The 19,808-nt window shown below is 45.1% G+C and overlaps 1 long non-coding RNA gene across 1 annotated transcript in view; it reads right to left on the bottom strand.

Moving 5' to 3' along the window:
• LOC122693989 overlaps positions 1 to 19,808 on the bottom strand; it is a 208,033-nt gene that overhangs the window by 103,218 nt on the left and 85,007 nt on the right. The gene's annotated exons all lie outside the window — the stretch shown is intronic.

The raw sequence follows: 19,808 nt of genomic DNA, 5'->3' as shown, positions 1-19,808 counted from the left end.
AAAATTCTGAGAGATGGGAATACCAGACCATCTGACTTGTCTCTTGAGAAACCTGTATGCAGGTCAGGAAGCAACAGTTAGAACTGGACATGGAACAACAGACTGGTTCCAAATAGGAAAAGGAGTACGTCAAGGCTGTATATTGTCACCCTGCTTATTTAACTTATATGCAGAGTACATCATGAGAAACGCTAGGCTGGAAGAAGCACAAGCTGGAATCAAGATTGCCGGGAGAAATATCAATAACCTCAGATATGCAAATGACACCACCCTTATGGCAGGAAGTGAAGAGGAACTAAAAAGCCTCTTGATGAAAGTGAAGGAGGAGAATGAAAAAGTTGGTTTAAAGCTCAACATTCAGAAAACTAAGATCATGGCATCAGTCCCATCACTTCATGGCAAATAGATGGGGAAACAGTGGAAACAGTGGCTGACTTTATTTTTGGGGCTCCAAAATCACTGCAGATGGTGATTGCAGCCATGAAATTGAAAGACACTTACTCCTTGGAAGGAAAGTTATGACCAACCTAGATAGCATATTTAAAAGCAGAGACATTACTTTGCCAACAAATGTCTGTCTAGTCAAGGCTATGGTTTTTCCAGTGGTCATGTATGGACATAAGAGTTGGATGGTGAAGAAAACTGAAAGCCGAAGAATTGATGCTTTTGAACTGTGGTGTTAGAGAAGACCCTTGAGAGTCCCTTGGACTACAAGAAGATCCAACCAGTCCATCCTAAAGGAGATCAGTCCTGGGTGTTCATTGGAAGGACTGATGTTGAAGCTGAAACTCCAATACTTTGGCCACCTCATGCAAAGAGTTGACTCATTGGAAAAGACCCTAATGCTGGGAAGGATTGGGGACAGGGGGAAAAGGGGACAATAGAGGATGAGATGGCTGGATGGCATCACCGACTCAATGGACATGGGTTTGGGTGAACTCCGGGAGTTGGTAATGGACAGGGAGGCCTGGCATGCGGCGATTCATGGGGTCACAAAGAGTCAGACAGGACTGAGCGACTGGGCTGAACTGAACTGGGAATCTTTCCACAAGCACGTGGGCCATTTGAACAGCATTTTGCTGTGGCTTCTGTCCATGTCCTCTGTCCTTTTCCGAGGGTGTCACTGTCCTCTGATTGTGGATCTGTTCAAGACCTTGACCTACAACAGAATGTCAGCATCAGTTTGCAGACTGGGGTCTTTTCTCAGCTTGTATTGAGTCTTCCTGGGTTTTACTCTGGTTTCTTCCTCAGGACCAGCCACCACTCACCACCTGAGTCACTTTTCTGTCATTCATATCTCATCACCTTTTCCTCCTCCACTTAGGGGAGCTCCTCAAACTTATCTAGATGGATGTCTTTAGCAACAGGGAGTACCAGTGACTTGGACTTTCAGAACATCTGTGGTCTCCTAATAAGAAGGTGGGAGGTAGGTAGTTCCGGGCTTGCTTAATCAGTGCCAGCACCTGGAACCAAGTTCTTCCCTCTCTTCTCCACCATCTCTGGTGGATAGACGGAGGGCATGTTTCCAGGCATTACGTGCGGACAAGGTGGCGTCCAGTAGAAGAGAGGGGCGAGCCTTTCCATGTGCCTCCTGCTTGTCCACCATCCCTCTGCGGAGACCACCTCACGAGTCACTGGCCAGCAGGGCACCCAGGACCAGGCTTAAGACAATCATTGGCAAAGGGGGATGACACCCCTGTGGTTGACTTACATCAACCAAGATCCACCTCTTTGGGTCTTGGAGGGGCCAGTGCCTGTCCCCCAGAAACTGCATAGGGACCCAGGAAGACACAGTATAAAGGTTTTTTTTGTTCCCATGGAAGAGGTGGGGAGTATGGATCTTGGCCAACAACCCCCAGCTTCCCCCCTTTTCCTGAACATCACTGGTTCAGTTTTCTCCTGTTTCCATTGTTTCCTGATGCTCCCAGGGTCCGTGTCCATCCTCTGGGTGTATTGTTAATTCCCTCACCATCTTTCCAGACACACCCAGTTCCTTTACTACTTCTGCCCGCTCCATTTCATTACCATCCAGTGCCGCATCATGTTTACCTTATTTTAAGATCATATTTCCTTCAGAATTCCCTGTGGTCCAGTGGTTAGGATTCTGCCCTTCCACTGCAGGGAGCACAGGTGTGATCCCTGGTCAGGGGACTAAGATCCCGCAAGCCACTATTGTGAACCCAAGACAGAGGTTTCCTACAAATTCATTTCCTATTCCTGCAGTAAATCTTTTTTCAAAAGTGTTTTCCTTCTTGAAGGTAAAGTTCCCCATCTTTCCTACGGTAGGATGGTTTCATCAAATACTAGGGTTTCTTTTCTGGGGCCTTCCTGGGATCAGATGTCTGCTCAGGTTTGGTGTTTGGTGGGTGCTGGCTTTTTTGGTCCCCCTCCCAGTCCACCTGGTTGCTATTAGAACCCTCATTTCAGATGCTTAAGCCCGAGCCTTGGCTGTTAAGACCCAACCTGGAGCCAAGTTCCCTGCGTCTGGCAGCGATTTTCCTGGAGGGGCTGTGCTGGCTGAGGAGGCATCTTCCACTTCTCTGCCTGGCTGCCTGACAATCCAAAGGGAAATGTATTCATAGATAATTTGAAACAGTCTGAAGTCCTTCCAATGCCAGAGAGAGTGCATAAAAAAATCTACAAGCCCCCAAAGGTAGCACTCCCACCACTGTTCCTGTCTTCACCCTTCTTTCTTCTAACTTGACATCCCAGAAATCAAGGACCACCACCCACCCACTACCGCCTCAGGCCAGGTTCACTGCTGGGAATTCAAGCACTGGATTGGGCAGGAAAGGGAGGTTCCAATGGAGGAAAGAGGTGTAAAATGTCTATGGGAACCCCCAGAACACAGCCTTTGTGCAGCCGGGGGTGGCTACCCTCTCCGTGGTCAGAACTAGCCCTAAGGCCCCGAAATGATGCACACCATGATGGAACCCACTTACTGCTTTTCTGCTTGGCTCCACCATCTTGCCATTTGATGGCGTCACAGATGCTTTTTCCCTTGGGTTTGACAGACGGAAGCCCATATTCCTAGTTGTCAGGACTCTTGCAGTTCTTTCTAATTAGGAAGGGCAAAGCTGGTCCCTTTGACTCCAGATGCATTTTAGTTTTTATTTCTCAATAGCACATTGAAGCATTTCCCACCGCCCCCCCCCATCCCACTTTGTTTGCTTGTTTGTTTTGCTAATGTGCCAGCAGAAAAAAAATAAATAAATCACCGGGACCTTTGTTTTTCTCCATATGAATCTCCAGCTGGTTCCTATTCTGGGATCCCATTCCTGTCAGCATAACCAACTTGTGATGATTCCGCAAGCAAAGCTAGTGTGTTTTTTTGTTCTATTTTTTTTTTTTAAACTCAAAACAGAAGCCCCAAACTGCCCCCCATTCCCAGGACATCCACAATCCATCTGTGTCGGATCCCAAGGGTATGTCACCAGGACAGCCTACTTGCAGCCATGGCAGCATGGTGGCAGCTGCCAGCTTCTAGTTTGTTCTGTACCCCTTGGTGGTACCCTCCCAAGTCAGCACCATCTTGGCTCAGCCCATCACTGTGTCAGGTTTGTTCCCTCTTCCTCGTTCTTGCTCTCTGTTAGAAGATGCTCCAGGACCATGCAGTCAGTGTGGATCCACCCGGTGACCTCAGGGACAGATTGTCCCACAGAAGCTGGTCACTCCAGTGTCTGCTTCTTGGAACCAGGTGAGGTGAACCAGCCGACTGGCCACCTTTTCTCCTCCTTAGTCAGGCTCCCAGCCCAGAATGCCCTGGTGAACGCTTGTCTCTGCAGAAGGGAGCCTGGCCTCAGAGGTGGAGGCTGGGGGCGTGAATGGTGTGGGTCTTCACACTCCCCGAGTAGCTGGCGCACTCCCCAGGCTGCTTGATAGGTGTGCATCACCGATGGATGGATGATGGATATTTGAGTTGATAATTAAAAGCAATATATTTCATTTCTGTTCCAGCAAAAATGAATGCTGTTAGAAAATGTATAATGTGTGGGTATCCTGAATGCTTCAGGAAACTGATACTTTTCTTTGCTTCTACAGTGGGTTTTCTATTATACTTTATTTTCCAAAAGTCATTGCCTTATTTTCTTGTAGTTAGTATAGTTGTTCAGTTGCTTAAGTCATGTCTGACTCTTTGTGACTCCATGGGCTTCAGTACGTCAGGTTTCCCTGTCCTTCACTATCCCCCGGAGTTTGTTCAGACTAATGTCCATTGAGTCAATGATGCCATCCAACCATCTCATCCTGTCACCCCCTTCTCCTTTTGCCCTCAATCTTTCCCAGCATCAGAGTCTTTTCCAATGAGTTGGCTCTTCACATAAGGTGGCCAAAGTATTGGAGCTTCAGCATCAGTTCTTCCAATGAATACTTTCTTGTGGCCCCTTATGAAATGAATAGCACGGGTTGAATGTGTTCCCCCAAAATCGATGTGATGGTATTTGGAGGTGGGGCCTCTGGAAGATGATTAGGGTTAGATGAGGGTGGGGCCCTCATGAGGGGATTAGTGACCTTATAAAAAAGGAAACAAAAATCATTCTCTCTCTTTCACTTACCCTTTTTCCTCCCTTGCTCTTCCCCTCTCTTCCTCAAGCCCACAAGTTCAGGCCATATGAGCACACAGCGAGAAATGTGTCTACAAGCCAAGAATCAGGTCCTCACCAGACATGGAATCTGCCAGCCCCTGGATCTTGAACTTACAGCCTCCAGAACTGTGAGAGGCAAATGTCTATTGTTTAAATCACCCACTCTGTGGTATTTTGTTACAGCAGCCTGAGCTGAACGAGACAGGCAGAATGGCAGTTTGGTTCTCATTCTACAGATAGGAAGACTGAAGCCTAGAGAGGTTAATGGCTCATCTGAGAATATGTAACCATTAAGGATTAAAGCCAGGATAGAAACATATATCCCCAGGATTTATAACAGGACTCAGTTTCTCAGACCACCATGACTCAAATCTGGTGAGATTATGCTGAGTAAGGGAAATACCACCCAACAGGACAGAGGGAGAACTAGCACTCACTGGTCACCTTCCATATCTTAGGAGCACCAATAAGCACTTCCCTACCGGTTCTCATTTTCTATAAGTTATAACTCAAAAGATCAGAAACATTAAGTAACTGACCCAAAGTCACACAGCAAGTAATAGGGATGGGATTTGACCACAGGGATGTCTAAACCATACAGTGCTTTCTTCCTAAGCCACCTGGTCTCCAGGTGGATGGATTTTGGAGAAAGGAGTGAATAGAAAAGTAGGCAGGCCAAATAAACCAATCACTGAGGTTCATATCTTTGCCTGGAGTTGAGATGCCATGACTGCCACAGAGCCAAGTGGAAATGTCCCACCCAACTTTCCCTGCCATTTTTCAAACTGACCCCACAGGCACTGAAAATCTATCCTATGCAAGCAAAGTTGCACAAAGGTGATCAACACCATTAGGGCCTAAAAGAAGTAGAGAATCCTTGGGTTTTCCCACCAGGCTAACTGGCTCTTAAAGAGATTTGTTTGCTTATGTTTTTTAACTAGAATCTAAAAGGTTGATTATTTCTGCATTTCATAATGAAGGGTGTAATACAGACCAATTTTTCCCATCTTTCAATTATGATCATTCTTCAGTAGTGATATCATGACTATGTTCCATATGCAAAGTGCTTTATTATGTTCACACTCATCTCCATTAATCCACACAAGGACCCCAAGAGCTTTTCACCCAGGTCTTGAAGAAGCTGAAGTTCAAAGCCATTCTGGTGAATTGACTGAATAGGGATTCAATTTGTGGTCTCTAAACCTCCAAAGACCCTGGGGACCTTCTCCAGGAAATGCTCCAGGATCTGGGCATAGCCAGCTTCCTCTCTTCCAGAAATGCTATGGAAATGTCCTCAAGGATCACTGCTGTCCCAATAGATAGCTCTTATACTCACCCTAGAAATGAGACTGTGGGGACTTCCCTAGCAATTCAGTGGCTAAGACTCCACACTCCCAATGGAGAGGGTCCAGGTTTGAGTCCTGATCAGGGAACTGTATCCCACATGCCATGACTAAAGATTTCACCTGCCACAATGAAAATCAAAGATCCCACAGCTGCAGCTAAGACTCAGCACAACCAAATAAAGAAATAATTTTTTTAAATGAGGCTGTGAATTCGAATTTGGGACCAGAAAAGGCCCATTTCCTAATGCTGATAGCACTTACTGGGATGTCTCAACCCTAGGTGGTGACAAGCATGGTGGGGAAGGATGAATAATGAACCCCAAAGATATCTGCAACCTAATACCCAGAACCTGAGAATATGTAACCTTACACGGCAAAGATGTGATTTGATTGTGATTCAGTTAAAAGAACCCTGAAACGGGGAGATGCTCCTGGATTATCTGGATGAAAGGGAAAAATTAAAGTGAAAGTTGCTCAGTTGCGTCTGACTCTTTGTGACCCCATCGACTATACAGTCCATGGAATTCTCGAGGCCAGAATACTGGAGTGGGTAGCCTTTCCCTTCTCCAGGGGATCTTCTCAACCCAGGGATCAAACCCAGGTCTCCCGCATTGCAGGCAGATTCTTTACCAGTTGAACCACAAGGGAAGCCCAAGAATACTGGAGTGGGTAGCCTATCCTATCTCCAACGGATCTTCCTGACCCAGGAATTGGACCAAGGTTTCCTGCATTGCAGGCAGAGTCTTTAGCAACTGAGTTACTAGGGAAGCCCTTGGATTATCTGGATGGACCCATGCAATCACAAAACTTTTTATAAGAGGAAAGAAGGGCCCAGAGTCACAGAAGGAGATGTGTGGACAGAAGCAGAAGTTGAAGTGATGTGGCCACAAGCCGAGGAATGTGGGCAGCCTCCAAATGCCAAAGCATCATGGATGGGTTCTCCCCTAGTGCCTCCAGAAGGGACACAACCCTGCTGACACCTTGATTTTAGCCCCATGAGACCCATTTTTGATCTTCTGACCTCCAGAAATGTAAGATGATAAATTCATGTCATTTTAAGCCATTCAGTTTGTGGTAATTTGTACAGAAACAATAGCAAAAACAATGCAAGGGGATCAAACCAGTCAATCTGAAAGGAAATAAACTCCGAATATTCATTGGAAGGACTAATGCTGAAGCTGAAGCTCCAACACTTTGGCCACCTGATGAGGAGAGACGACTCATCAGAAAAGACCCTGATGCTGGGAAAGATTGAAGGCAAAAGGAGAAGCGGGCAGCAGAGGATGAGATGGTTGGATAGTATCACTGACTCAATGGATACAAATTAGTGCAAACTCTGGGAGATAGCCAAGGACAGGGAAGCCTGGTGTGCTGCAGTCCATGGGTTCAAAAAGAGTCAGACACAACTTAGCAACTGAACAACAACAATAGCAAACACAACCCCGGCATCACAGGTGGAACCTAGCCACATTCTCCCAAGCTCACAGGCTGTGTCTCCACAGCAACAAACCCATGAAAGGGATTGCCAGTGTCGGCTCCATCAGACCATGTGACAAGTCCCACTTTAGGGTCCAAATGTTTCCAGTCCAATTCACCAGCAGCATGCTGTGGAGTCAGAGCGCCCTGTCTTGTGGGCCTGGCCTGGAGGCCAGAAATCAGTCATTTCCCCTCAAGCAACAATTTCAATCCATTTCACATTCATTCTTACGAGAAAATATTCCCCCCTTCAGTTTTTCCACAAATGTGGCAAGGCTGCAGTCCAGGAAACAGAAAATAAAAGTATCACACGATTTCAGAACTCAAGAGAAACTAATTAAATCCAAATTTTCACAGAACGTTAAAAGTTGAACTCGACTCAAAACACACTTGAGAGTCAGAGTGGATTTCGAATGCTTTCTGAGAAGGGAAGGACAATCAAACCAACCAACCAACCAAACAAACAAAAAAACCAAAAAAATCCAATGACTTTTCTTTAGAAGGTTCTCCCTCCACTTACAGAAAGGAGCCAGAATTGAAGGGACCACAGAAGCACGTGGGAAGACCGTGTGGTTTTCAAGGGAAGGCTAAAAAAAAAAAAAAAAAAAAAAAAAAAAATTCAGGGTTGTCTCTTGATTCTCAGTAATCCTGGGGTCTAGACAGACCCCATGGGATGAAATGAGTATCAGGAAATACAGCTTGGTATGTGGAACCTGGGCAATTTGAAACGGGGCATAAATTAGGTAGCGAGGGAAGGGGTATCGTTCATTTGTGACGTGCAAAGTAAAGAAAACAGAACACTTTCACCCAGAAGCTTGCTGAGAAGAGGAGTTTGAAGGCTGGAGCTGGGGGTTTCTCTCTGGAAAGACCATCACCACAGGTACATTTTATTTGTAAAGACTGAATGATCAACTCAAGAGTGTCTCCAGAGAGTGAAGGGTCTCTCCAGAGAACACTTTAACCTCACAAAAATCATGCTAGTAGTAGCCAACATTTAGTCACTACAGTAAGTCCCCTACAAACGAACCTTCCAGTTGCAAACTTTCCAAGATGTGAACATGCGTTCACACGTCCAATCATGTCAGGCATGACTAAAATTGCAGCTTGCCCTCCATCTCCTACCAATGAACACCCAGGACTGATCTCCTTTAGGATGGACTGGTTGGATCTTCTTGCAGTCCAAGGGACTCCCAAGAGTCTTCTCTAACACCACAGTTCAAAAGCATCAATTCTTCGGCGTTCAGCTTTCTTCACCGTCCAACTCTCACATCCATACATGACCACTGGAAAAACCATAGCCTTGACTAGACGGACCTTTGTTGACAAAGTAATGTCTCTGCTTCTCAATATGCTGTCTAGGTTGGTCATAACTTTCCTTATGGCTGCAACACCATCTGCAGTGATTTTGGAGCCCAGAAAAATAAAGTCAGCCACTATTTCCACTGTTTCCCCATCTATTTGCCATGAAGTGATGGGACCAGATGCTATGATCTTAGTTTTCTGAATGTTGAGCTTTAAACCAACTTTTTCACTCTCCTCTTTCATTTTCATCAAGAGGCTCTTTAGTTCTTCTTCACTTTCTGCCATAAGGGTGGTGTCATTTGCATATCTGAGGTCATTGATATTTCTCCCGACAATCTTTATTCTAGCTTGTGCTTCATCCAACCCAGCGTTTCTCATGATGTACTATGCATATAAGTTAAATAAGCAGGGTGACAATATACAGCCTTGACGTACTCCTTTTCCTATTTGGAACCAGTCTGTTGTTCCATGTCCAGTTCTAACTGGTGCTTCCTGACCTGCATACAGGTTTCTCAAGAGGCAGGTCAGGTGGTCTGGTATTCCCATCTCTTTCAGAATTTTCCACAGTTTATTGTGATCCACACAGTCAAAGGCTTTGGCATAGTCAGTAAAGCAGAAATAGATGTTTTTCTGGAACTCTCTTGCTTTTTCGATGATCCAGTGGGTGTTGGCAATTTGCTCTCTGGTTCCTCTGCCTTTTCTAAAACCAGCTTGAGTATCTGGAAGTTCATGTTCACGTATTGCTGAAACCTGGCTTGGAGAATTTTAAGCGTTACTTTACTAGCGTGTGAGATGAGTGCAATTGTGTGGTAGTTTGAGCATTCTTTGGAGTTGCCTTTCTTTGGGATTGGAATGAAAACTGACCTTTTGCAGTCCTGTGGCCACTGCTGAGTTTTTTAAATTTGCTGGCATATTGAGTGCAGCACTTTCACAGCATCATCTTCTAGGATTTGAACTAGCTTAACTGGAATTCCATCACCTCTACTAGTTTTGTTCGTAGTGATGCTTTCTAAGACCCACTTGACTTCACATGCCAGGATGTCTGGCTCTAGGTGAGTGATCACACCATTGTGATTATCTGGGTCATGAAGATCTTTTTTGTACAGTTCTTCTGTGTATTCTTGCCACCTCTTCTTAATATCTTCTGCTTCTGTTAGGTCCCTACCATTTCTGTCCTTTATTGAGCCCATCTTTGCATGACATGTTCCCTTGGTATCTCTAATTTTCTTGAAGAGATCTCTAGTCTTCCCCATTCTATTGTTTTCCTCTATTTCTTTGCACTGATCATTGAGGAAGACTTTCTTATTTTTCCTTGCTATTCTTTGGAACTCTGCATTCAAATGGGTATATCTTTCCTTTTCTCCTTTGCTTTTCACTTCCCTTATTTTCTCAGCTATTTGTAAGGCCTCCTCAGACAGCCATTTTGCTTTTTTGCATTTCTTTTTCTTGGGGATGGTCTTGATCCCTGTTTCCTGTACAATGTCATGAACCTCTGTCCATAGAACATCAGGCACTCTATCAGATCTAGTCCCTTAAATCTATTTGTCACTTCCACTGTATAGTCATAAGGGATTTGATTTAGGTCATACCTGAATGATCTAATGGTTTTCTCCACTCTCTTCAACTTCAGTCTGAATTTGGCAATAAGGAGTTCATGATCTGAGCCACAGTCAGCTCCTGGTCTTGTTTTTGCTGACTGTATAGAGCTTTTCCATCTTTGGCTGCAAAGAATATAATCAATCTGATTTTGGTGTCAACCATCTGGTGATGTCCATGTGTAGAGTCTTCTCTTGTGTTGTTGGAAGAGGGTGTTTGCTATGACCAGTGCATTCTCTTGGCAGAACTCTATTAGCCTTTGCCCTGCTTCATTCTGTACTCCAAGGCCAAATTTGCCTGTTACTCCAGGTGTTTCTTGACTTCCTACTTTTGCATTCCAGTCCCCTATAATGAAAAGGACATCTTTTTGGGTGTTAGTTCTAGAAGGTCTTCTAGGTCTTCATAGAACTGTTCAACTTCAGATTTTTCAGCATTACTGGTCGGGGCATAGACTTGGACTACTATGATATTGAATGGTTTGCCTTGGAAATGAACAGAGATCATTCTGTTGTTTTTGAGATTGCATCCAAGTACTGCATTTCAGACTCTTTTGTTGACTATGATGGCTACTCCATTTCTTCTAAGGGATTCCTGCCCACAGTAGTAGATATAATGGTCATCTGAGTTAAATTCACCCATTCCAGTCCATCTTAGTTCGCTGATTCCTAGAATGTCAACGTTTACTCTTGTCACCTCCTGTTTGACCACTTCCAATTTGCCTTGATTCATGGACCTAACATTCCAGGTTCCTATGCAATATTGCTCTTTACAGCATCGAACCTTGCTTCTATCACCAGTCCCATCCACAACTGGGTGTTGTTTTTGCTTTGGCCCCATCCCTTCCTTCTTTATGGAGTTATTTCTCCACTGATCTCCTGGGTGTTCATTGGTAGGACTGATGTTGAAGCTGAAACTCCAATACTCTGGCCACCTGATACAAAGAGCTGACTCATTGAAAAAGACTGATGCTGGGAAAGATTGAGGGCAGGAGGAGAAGGGGACGGCAGAGGATGAGATGGTTGGATGGCATCACCGACTCAATGGACATGGGTATGGGTGAACTCTGGGAGTTGGTGATGGACAGGGAGGCCTGGCGTGCTGCGGTTCATGGGGTCGCAAAGAGCCGGATACGACTGAGAGACTGAACCTAAGTCCATCTCCTGTTGCTGACGATCCTTCAGCTCTACCACTGTCCACTTCCACTTCCTCCTCCCGTCGGTAACTCTTCTTGCTTGTTCACTCAGTGTCAGCTCTGGATGCCAGCTCTTGTACTGTCCTACTGCAATTTTCAAGGTCCTGTACTGTAAGATTAAAAATGTTTTATTTTTATGTTTGTTTTTTTAATGATTTATTTGTGTGAAAAGTATTATAAACCTATTACAGTACAGTACTATATAGCCGATTGTGTTAGTTGGGTACCCAGGCTAACTTCGCTGGATTTACAAATTGGACTTATGAACAAGCACTTGGAACGGAACTCATTCATACGTGGGGGACTTACTGTATTATGTATTATAAATACAACTGAGTGTTTGTTGAGACTGGATCCCAGGCACTATTATGATCTCCACATAGCCACGAGGCATTGGCATGAGGCCTTCAAAGCTTCAGGCTGCAGTGGTTTCAAAGTCCACCTCAGGAGTGAATCCTGAAGCCCTGGGAGATCTCTTTCTGCCTGGGTAGGTAGGTCTACGCCACTGAGGTGTCCTGCATGGTCAGGAAAGGAAAAGTTTGGGAGTGCCGGCTCTGACACATGCTAGCTGCGTGATTTGGCAAGTTCCTCCGCCTCTCTGTGCCCCCGTGGCCTCATCTGTATAAGGAGATGGTGCCTATAACCAGCTCCTGAGCTTGCCGTGAGGATTGAAAGCAGGTGAAGGACTAACCCAGGGTGTGACACGCTGGGAGGGCACAAACGCTGCTGTCTAGGCTGGAAAACCACGGGCCCCTCCTGCATCAAAGTGTAAGTGCAGTGAACGGAGGTAACCGCGACACCAAAGCTCCTTAGCTGTTACTGTCATCAGCTCTGCGGGTCCCACGCCTAGATAGTAGACCCAAACTGGGCATCCCCAGCAGTGAGCGCCCCCTACTGGACACGTGGCCCCTCCGTTCCTGGTTTTGATTCAATCCCGCAAACATTATGAAGTGCCCATGGCAGCCAGATTGGAAGATACAGACGGAAGACGCCTCCCACCAGGGGATAAGGTGCCAAGAATTAATAGTACAGGGGACTTCTCCTGGGTGGTCCAGTGGTTAAGAATCTTCCTTCCAGTGCAGAAGGTGGGAGTTCGATCCCTGGTTGAGGAACTAAGATCCCACATGGCGCCCGGGAACTAAACCGGAGCGCCACAGCGATAGAGTTCTCGGGCCGCGACTAAGACCCGACGCAGCCAAAAAATAATTAATTAATTACTTTAAATCGCAAATTAGAAAAAGGGTTAATGGTACAGAGCGGCATGGGTGACCAGCCAGGGAAGGGATGTACAGGAGTAGCCAGGAGGGGGTGGTGGTCAGGGAAGGCCAACACCCCCGCCCCGCCTGCCTCTCTTCTGTCCTCTTGTTTTCCCTCTGCCCTCCTTGTTTCCCTTATTTAACACCTACATGCTGTGCCCTTCAGGGCAGGTGCCCTGAAGATGTGGGAAGAAGAAAACTAATGATTAAAAAAAAAAAGAATAATACCCCAAGAGTACAAGGCACTTAGCAATGCAGGCAGTGTTCAGAGCCTTTCGCTGGTATTAGTTCATTTAATCCTCACGATAACCCCTCAAAGTTACCCTTGTCCTTTTACAGAGTGAGGCATAGAGAGGCTGAGTAACCTGCACTGGGTCACAGAGCCCCAGATGGTGGAGCTAGGGTTTGTCCCGGGACGATGCTCTTCATGGCTGGGAAAACACAGGCTCCTCTTACATCCAAGTGTGAGAGTGGTGAACAGAGGTGTCCGTGACACCAAAGCTCGTGGGGGCCCCGGAGGACAGAAGGGGCCCGGGTCACCCCAGGGAAGCCTCTGGAGAGGGGAGAGCCAGGGTTGAGTCTGGATGGGTGAGTGTGTCAGGAGAGAGGTGGGGGTGTTCCCAGGAGAGGAAGAGGCTTGGGCGTGGGCTGGGGCAGGGTGCTGGGACACCTGGAGAGATCTCAGGGCTGCCACGCAGGTCCCGCCAGCGTGCGTTCATGAATCCTCACTGGGCACCGCAACGTGCGCAGGGCTCTGCTTGGGGCCATGTACTTTCTTCTGTGAGCAGCTCAGGTTGCCAGGCTCTGTGCAAGGAATGTGTTTAGGGGATGCACACACATGATGCGTGCTTACACAAAGATGGATGTGGCTGCCTGTGGAGGATGGACTAGAGGGAAGTAAAAGTAGGGAGTAGGGAGCTTGGCCAGGGGTTGGTTGGGAAGCTGCCATTTCCAAGGCTGAAGCCCAGTGCTCACACCAAGGATGGTGGAGTGCTTGGATGTAGGGTGTCAGGGGCGTGGGAGAAAAAAGGGACCAGGTCTGAGGAGGTGGGTGGATCGTGGAGTCACACGGGCCCCCTGGTGGGACAAGAGCTACAGAGCAGGGGAGACTGGTGGGCAGGGTGGGGGCAGGCAGTCTGGATTTTATACTAAAGGATGTGAGCTGGGTGTGTAGTGGAAGGAAAATGGCATGGACCACTCTGTATATTAAAAACATCTCTCTGGAGGAATAAACAGTACAAAAAAAATGTAGATTTTATATGTACTAGGATCCAGCTTGTATAAAAGTTTAATATACCATAAATGTAGCATTACAAATCAATGCAGGAAAAAAGGATTAGTCACTGGTGCTGGGACGATTGGTTAGGTACTTAGGGAAAAAAATAATGTTGACTCCTCAACATCATAAACCAAAATAAAATCCAGATGGATAAAAGAAGCAAATTCAAAAGAATAATAATGATAAATCTCCAAAACAAGCAGGGAAAAAATAAAGGTGAATACTTATTTGATTTCTGGATAGGACAGAGCTTTTTAAGCACCAATGAAAGAAATCTGTGATTGATAGATTTGGCCATATTAAAGCAAAACCTCAGAACACCAGAGAATGTTACGAATAAAATTTAAAAGCAAACACATTGATATACTGATGATGGATCAATAATCAATATCCTTCATATATAAAAAGTTCTTAAAAACAAATAAGAACCAACACAATATTGTAAAGCGATTATACTCCAATTAAAAATAAATAAAGCACACACACACACAAAATAAGAAAATAGGCAATCACTCTAACAGAGAACAAAAGACCTTTGTAAAAGAAGGGAAGCATGTGTTTAATAGATGAATGAAAAAAGTTCAACTGCATAATTAAGGATATGCAAAAACATATAAGTAAGATGATATATTTTAAAAGCTCACCAAACTAATAAAAAATTTCATAATAATTTTTAAAAAACAGTGTTAGTGAGGATACAGAAAAATGGTTACTCACACTGGTGGGGTTATAATTTGGCTTTTCCACTAGAAAAAAGGTGGTAACAGAAGAAGCCCTGAAAATGTCCTCACACTTTGGTCCAGTAATTCCACTTCTAGAAATCTAGTGTCAGGAAATAATCAGAGACATAAGCAAAGGTTCACACAGGTGAATTATACTGCAACATAGTAATGTTAAAAAAGGAGAAATAATTCAGTATCCCAAAAAAGAATAGTAAACAAACAAGGTGTGGCTTGAATATTAAATAGCAATTAAAATCAAGTTTCCAAGGAGTATTTAAGGACATGAATAAGCCTTAATAAAATAATACTATGTGAAAAAACTGAAAATAATTATTTCATATGATTCAGAAATCACTTATTGCACATATTATATATTACATATTACATATAGTATATATAAAATCATATACAGTATACTTACTATACATAACTATATAGTGCACACATGCTAAATCATTTCAGTTGTGTCCGACTCCGTGACCCTATGGACTATAGCCCACCAGGCTCCCCTGTCCATGGGATTCTCCAGGCAAGAATACTGGAGTGGGTTGCCATGCCCTCCTCCAGGGGATTTTCCTGAACAAGGGATCGAACCCTCATCTCTTGTGTCTCCTGCATTGGCAGGCAGATTCTTTACCACTAGCACCACCTGGGAAGCCCAATTATATAGTATGCTATGCCAAATATTATATGTCATATAAATTGAACCACAGCAAAGGTTAGGAACGCCAGAAACCTCCATGAAGTCAAAAATTCACATATGATTTATATTGGGCTGTCGTATCTGCCATTCCACATTAGGGGATTTAAGCAACCATGAGCCCATGTAGTACTGCAGTATTTATCATTGAAAGAAATCCATGCAGTTCAAACCCATGTTGTTCCAGGGTCAACTGTGCTATATTATATATATAGTATGTATTATGTATATTAGCATCTGGTCTACAAAGGGCTGCCTCTCGTTGTGTTGTTGTTATTATTAATGCAACCACTGGAAGTAGAACCTCCAGAGGCTAGTAAAACCAACTTCAGGGAAACAGTCTGGAGACTCCCCCTGCCCCCAAAGCTAATCCAACTCATAGGAGTTCCCTGGTGGTCTAGTGGTCAGGACTCCACGCCTTCACTGCCGAGAGCCTGGGTTCCATCCCTGGTAGGGGAACAAAGATCCTGCAAGACACCTGGCATGATTAAAAAATACCAAAGATGTGCACACCCAGAGAGCCACTGAGGATGGCGACAGCCCCAAGAGGAAGCCAAGACCTCCAGGGCGCCACCTGGTGGTGACAGAGGTTATATCCTAAGCACATACCTAAGCACAGCTCTCATTTATAATTCAAACTCAAGTGCATCACTTAAATCAGCCTCATTGACTTTAAGAACACCCCAGCACATTCTGTGGGTGGGTGTTTTCCTGGTCAGATTGCAGGATATCAGAATTTGCTTAATAAAAGGAATTCTGTTCTTAATTTTTTTCTGTAAGAGAAGCAGACACGTTGCCATTACATAAAGACGTTAAAATCAATTCGGGTATTATAGTTCCTCTACTTGGAATTTCCAGAGGGCTTTCCTTCAACAGTATTTCCAGGGGGCAAGTTTCAGTACCAAGGGCACCTGTGTCCACCTTGGAGCCCATTACTCTTCCCTTTGCTAATCTAAGTATCTTAAAGGAAGGGATGATGTAATGGGTTGGCCAAAAAGTTCATTGGGGTTTTTCCATTACATCTTATAGAAAAACATGAATGAACATTTTGGCCAACCCAGTATATACGGTTCATTTCTAGAGCCTCAAGCTGAATGTGAGGCACATAATGGAAACTCAATAAACAGTTGGTATCACCGATCATTTATTATGTAAACCATGTGCCAGGGCATTTTAGTTACCTATTGCTGTGTTACAAATTACCCTAAAACTTAGCAGCTTAAAATAACAACACTTATACAGTCTCACCCAGTTTGGGAGGGTCAGGAATTGGGAGTGGCTGAACGGGGTGGTTCTAGCTCAGAGTCTCCTACGTGATTGCAGCCAAGAGGCTGGCCAGGACTGTGGACATCTGAAGGCTTGACCAGGGCTGGAGGGCCCATTTTCTAGTTGGCTCTTCCACGCGATGGACCAAATAGTGCTGGCTGTAGGCAGGAGACCCCAGCTCCTCGCCTTGCAGACCTGCTCAGAGGGCTGCTTGAGTGTCCTCCTCCTGGGCAGCTGCTTTTCCCAGAGCAAAGGATCCAAGAGAGACCAAGACGGAAGCGGCAGTGTCTTTTGTGACGTAGCTTTGGAAGTCACGCATCGGCATTTCCACACTGGTTACACAACCCAGCCCTAGTCTGAGTGAGAGGGGACCACCAGGAGGCCAGGATACTGGAGACCTACTGGGGGCTTGGCTGCCACACAGGGACCCTACTGGCCACTTATATGTGTTGCTTCTAACCCTCACGACACTGCTATGGGCTGGGGTTATTTTTGTCCTCACTGAATGGATAAGAAAATATCCCCAAAGTAACTAAGTGTCTTGGGACTTTCCTGGAGGTTCAGTGGTTAAGAATCTGCCTGCCAATGCAGAGGACACGGGTTCGATCCCTGGTCCGGGAGGATTCCACATGCCAAGGGCAACTAAAACCATGCTCTACAGCTATGGAAGCCCACACGCCTAGACCCCATGCTCCAAAATAAGAGAAGCCACCACAATGAGAAGTTCATGTTCTGCAGCTAGAGAGGAGCTCCCGCTTGCCTCAACTAGAGAAAGCCCGAGTGCAGCAACAAAGACCCCCCACAGCCAATAAATAAATATTCTATATTTAAAAAATTTTTAATCAAAGTAGTGAAGCATCTTACCCTAGAGCAGAAAGTTCCAAAAGATAAATGCCACCTTTATAGGAGGGACTCCAAAGTCACATGACAAAAGGCATGGATTTGGGATATGGGGAGCAATGAGGGTCAGAATCTAGTTGGATACCTCAGTGGTGAAATATTGCTTTCCCCTCGGCCAAACTGTTTCCTCATTCACTGAAAAAAATGTACCAGCTGTGTACTTGAACACCCTAAAATACTTATTCTAGACATCTCCCTAGTTGAGAATCCTTTTCTTGTATCCAACTCTGCATCTTTGTAAGGACGTGAACCTCTTGCCGTTAGAGGTTGTGCTCCTGGAGGAGTTGAACTTCTATAAAGAAGGCACTGTTTGATTCAGGTATGAAAGTTCTGCTACGTTGGTGAATCTCTTCCAAATTCTAAACAACTGCCCAAATGTATTAAATTTAACTTAGATGAGACACTTTAAAGGAAGAAAGCAGCAAGACTTCTGGAAGTTAAAATAAAGACCCAAGATACCAAGTTTCCAGGCTCTCTCCCCAGCCAGCCCCATTTCTCCGTCTCTGATATTAGAATCACAACAACAGTGATGATGATGATGTATATTATCTCATTTGAGTTTCCCCTTAACTTCAGAAGCCAGAATAATTATTCATCCTTAATTGTATAGGTGATGATGGAAAGGGTAAACAATTTCCCCAAAGTCACATGGCTCATCTTTGATGCAAAGTTGGGTTAGATGCTGAGCGTCCTGCCTCCCAATCCTGTGATATAGTTTTCACTGCTCCCAAAACTTGAAAGCCAGCTGGTGCTCTGTGATGACTTAGAAGGGGCGGGAAGTAGGGGTGGTGGGGGAGAAGCTCAAGCAGGATGCTCAAGAGGGAGGAGATATATGCACATGTTAATTAACCTGATTGTAATAATCATTTCACAATATATATATGTATCAAAAAAGAAGAATTTATGGGTCAAAATAAAACCTTGACCAATTAAAAAAAAAATTGAAAGCAAGCAAAATGATGAACCAGGGGGTGGGGAGGGTGAAATGAATTCTCAGGGTGTTTGTGGGCTTCTCATTAGAAGGGTTCACTGTTTCTTTTCATTGCTTGTCCACTGTGGCTGTTCTGTCTTTTGAGTTCTTTTTCTTCCCCTGATGTGAACACGAACCATCTCATTCAGATACACCCAAACCTAGCTTCCAGGAACTGTGCAGAAAAATTGCCCTGAACCCACCTCTCTCCTCCCATTTTTTCTCTTCTCTTTTTCCAGCGTCAGCTGCAGGCTGAGCCCCCAGCAACTGCTTCTCAGTGGCTGGGAAGCCCTGTCAGAGGGTGCATTTTTGGGAATCCAGCTGGCCAAGGCACTGTGTTATTCTATCATCAGCAGGCGTTTTCCCTAGAAGTCCCGCCAAACCTTTGTAGGATGCCCTGACAGTCTAGCGCTGAGCTGGAAGAAACAACTGCACAAGATTAAGACTAATAAAACAGATTCCATCTTTAAAAATGGCCAAATGCTCCCGAGATGGCAGAAATGGAGAGAACAGAGATTTTGAGAGTTAACCTCTGGAAAGAAAATAACACATCATCACTCGAATTCAAGGAATTTCCTGGTACTATCATTGGAAAAAAGGTCACAAGCCACAAGTTGAAAGTTAGAAAGAACAGAACCAGAGAAAGCCAGGGACCCAGGGCCAGCTGCTCGGGGCCACCCAGCCTACTGCTCCCAGAGCATCCCAAGCGGCACAGGGTGGCCAGCTCGGGAATCGTCTGTTGGGGGACTGAGCTAGGTGCGCTTGTGGGTAACATTGGCTAATCGCTCTCGTAGTCTCTTTCAATGAAGAGCATCCTTGTTCAGCTCCTCTGAGCCTCTGTCGACTGTGCTATCGTGACTCCTCTGTGCCTCCGCGGCAGCCTGGGACACCCTGCGTGAGGCTCTCAGTCTCCCAACACAAGGTTTAAAGGGCTGGTTGGCTGCATCAATTCCCTGACCCAATTTAGCGAATGTGAGAGAACTCTCCATTTAGGGGCTCAAACTCAGGTTAAAAAAGGGTTGGCTGTTGTTATTGGCTTTTTTCCTTTCTATCATTTATTTAACCAACATTTACCAAGCATCATCTATATGGCAGGTGCTGGAGAGGAAGCAGTGAAGAAAATGATCAACTTCCTGCCCTTCTAAAGCTGACAGTCTAGTGAGGTAAACAGGGAATATTCACCAGGTATTAGTCAATTGCATACTTTGCTAGAAGAAAAG

Source organism: Cervus elaphus, chromosome 5 (genome assembly GCF_910594005.1).
Source record: "Cervus elaphus chromosome 5, mCerEla1.1, whole genome shotgun sequence".
In the NCBI taxonomy this organism is placed as follows: Eukaryota; Metazoa; Chordata; class Mammalia; order Artiodactyla; family Cervidae; genus Cervus; species Cervus elaphus.
The sequence above is the reverse complement of the archived record's forward strand: the minus strand, read 5'-3'. Positions and strand labels throughout refer to the sequence as shown.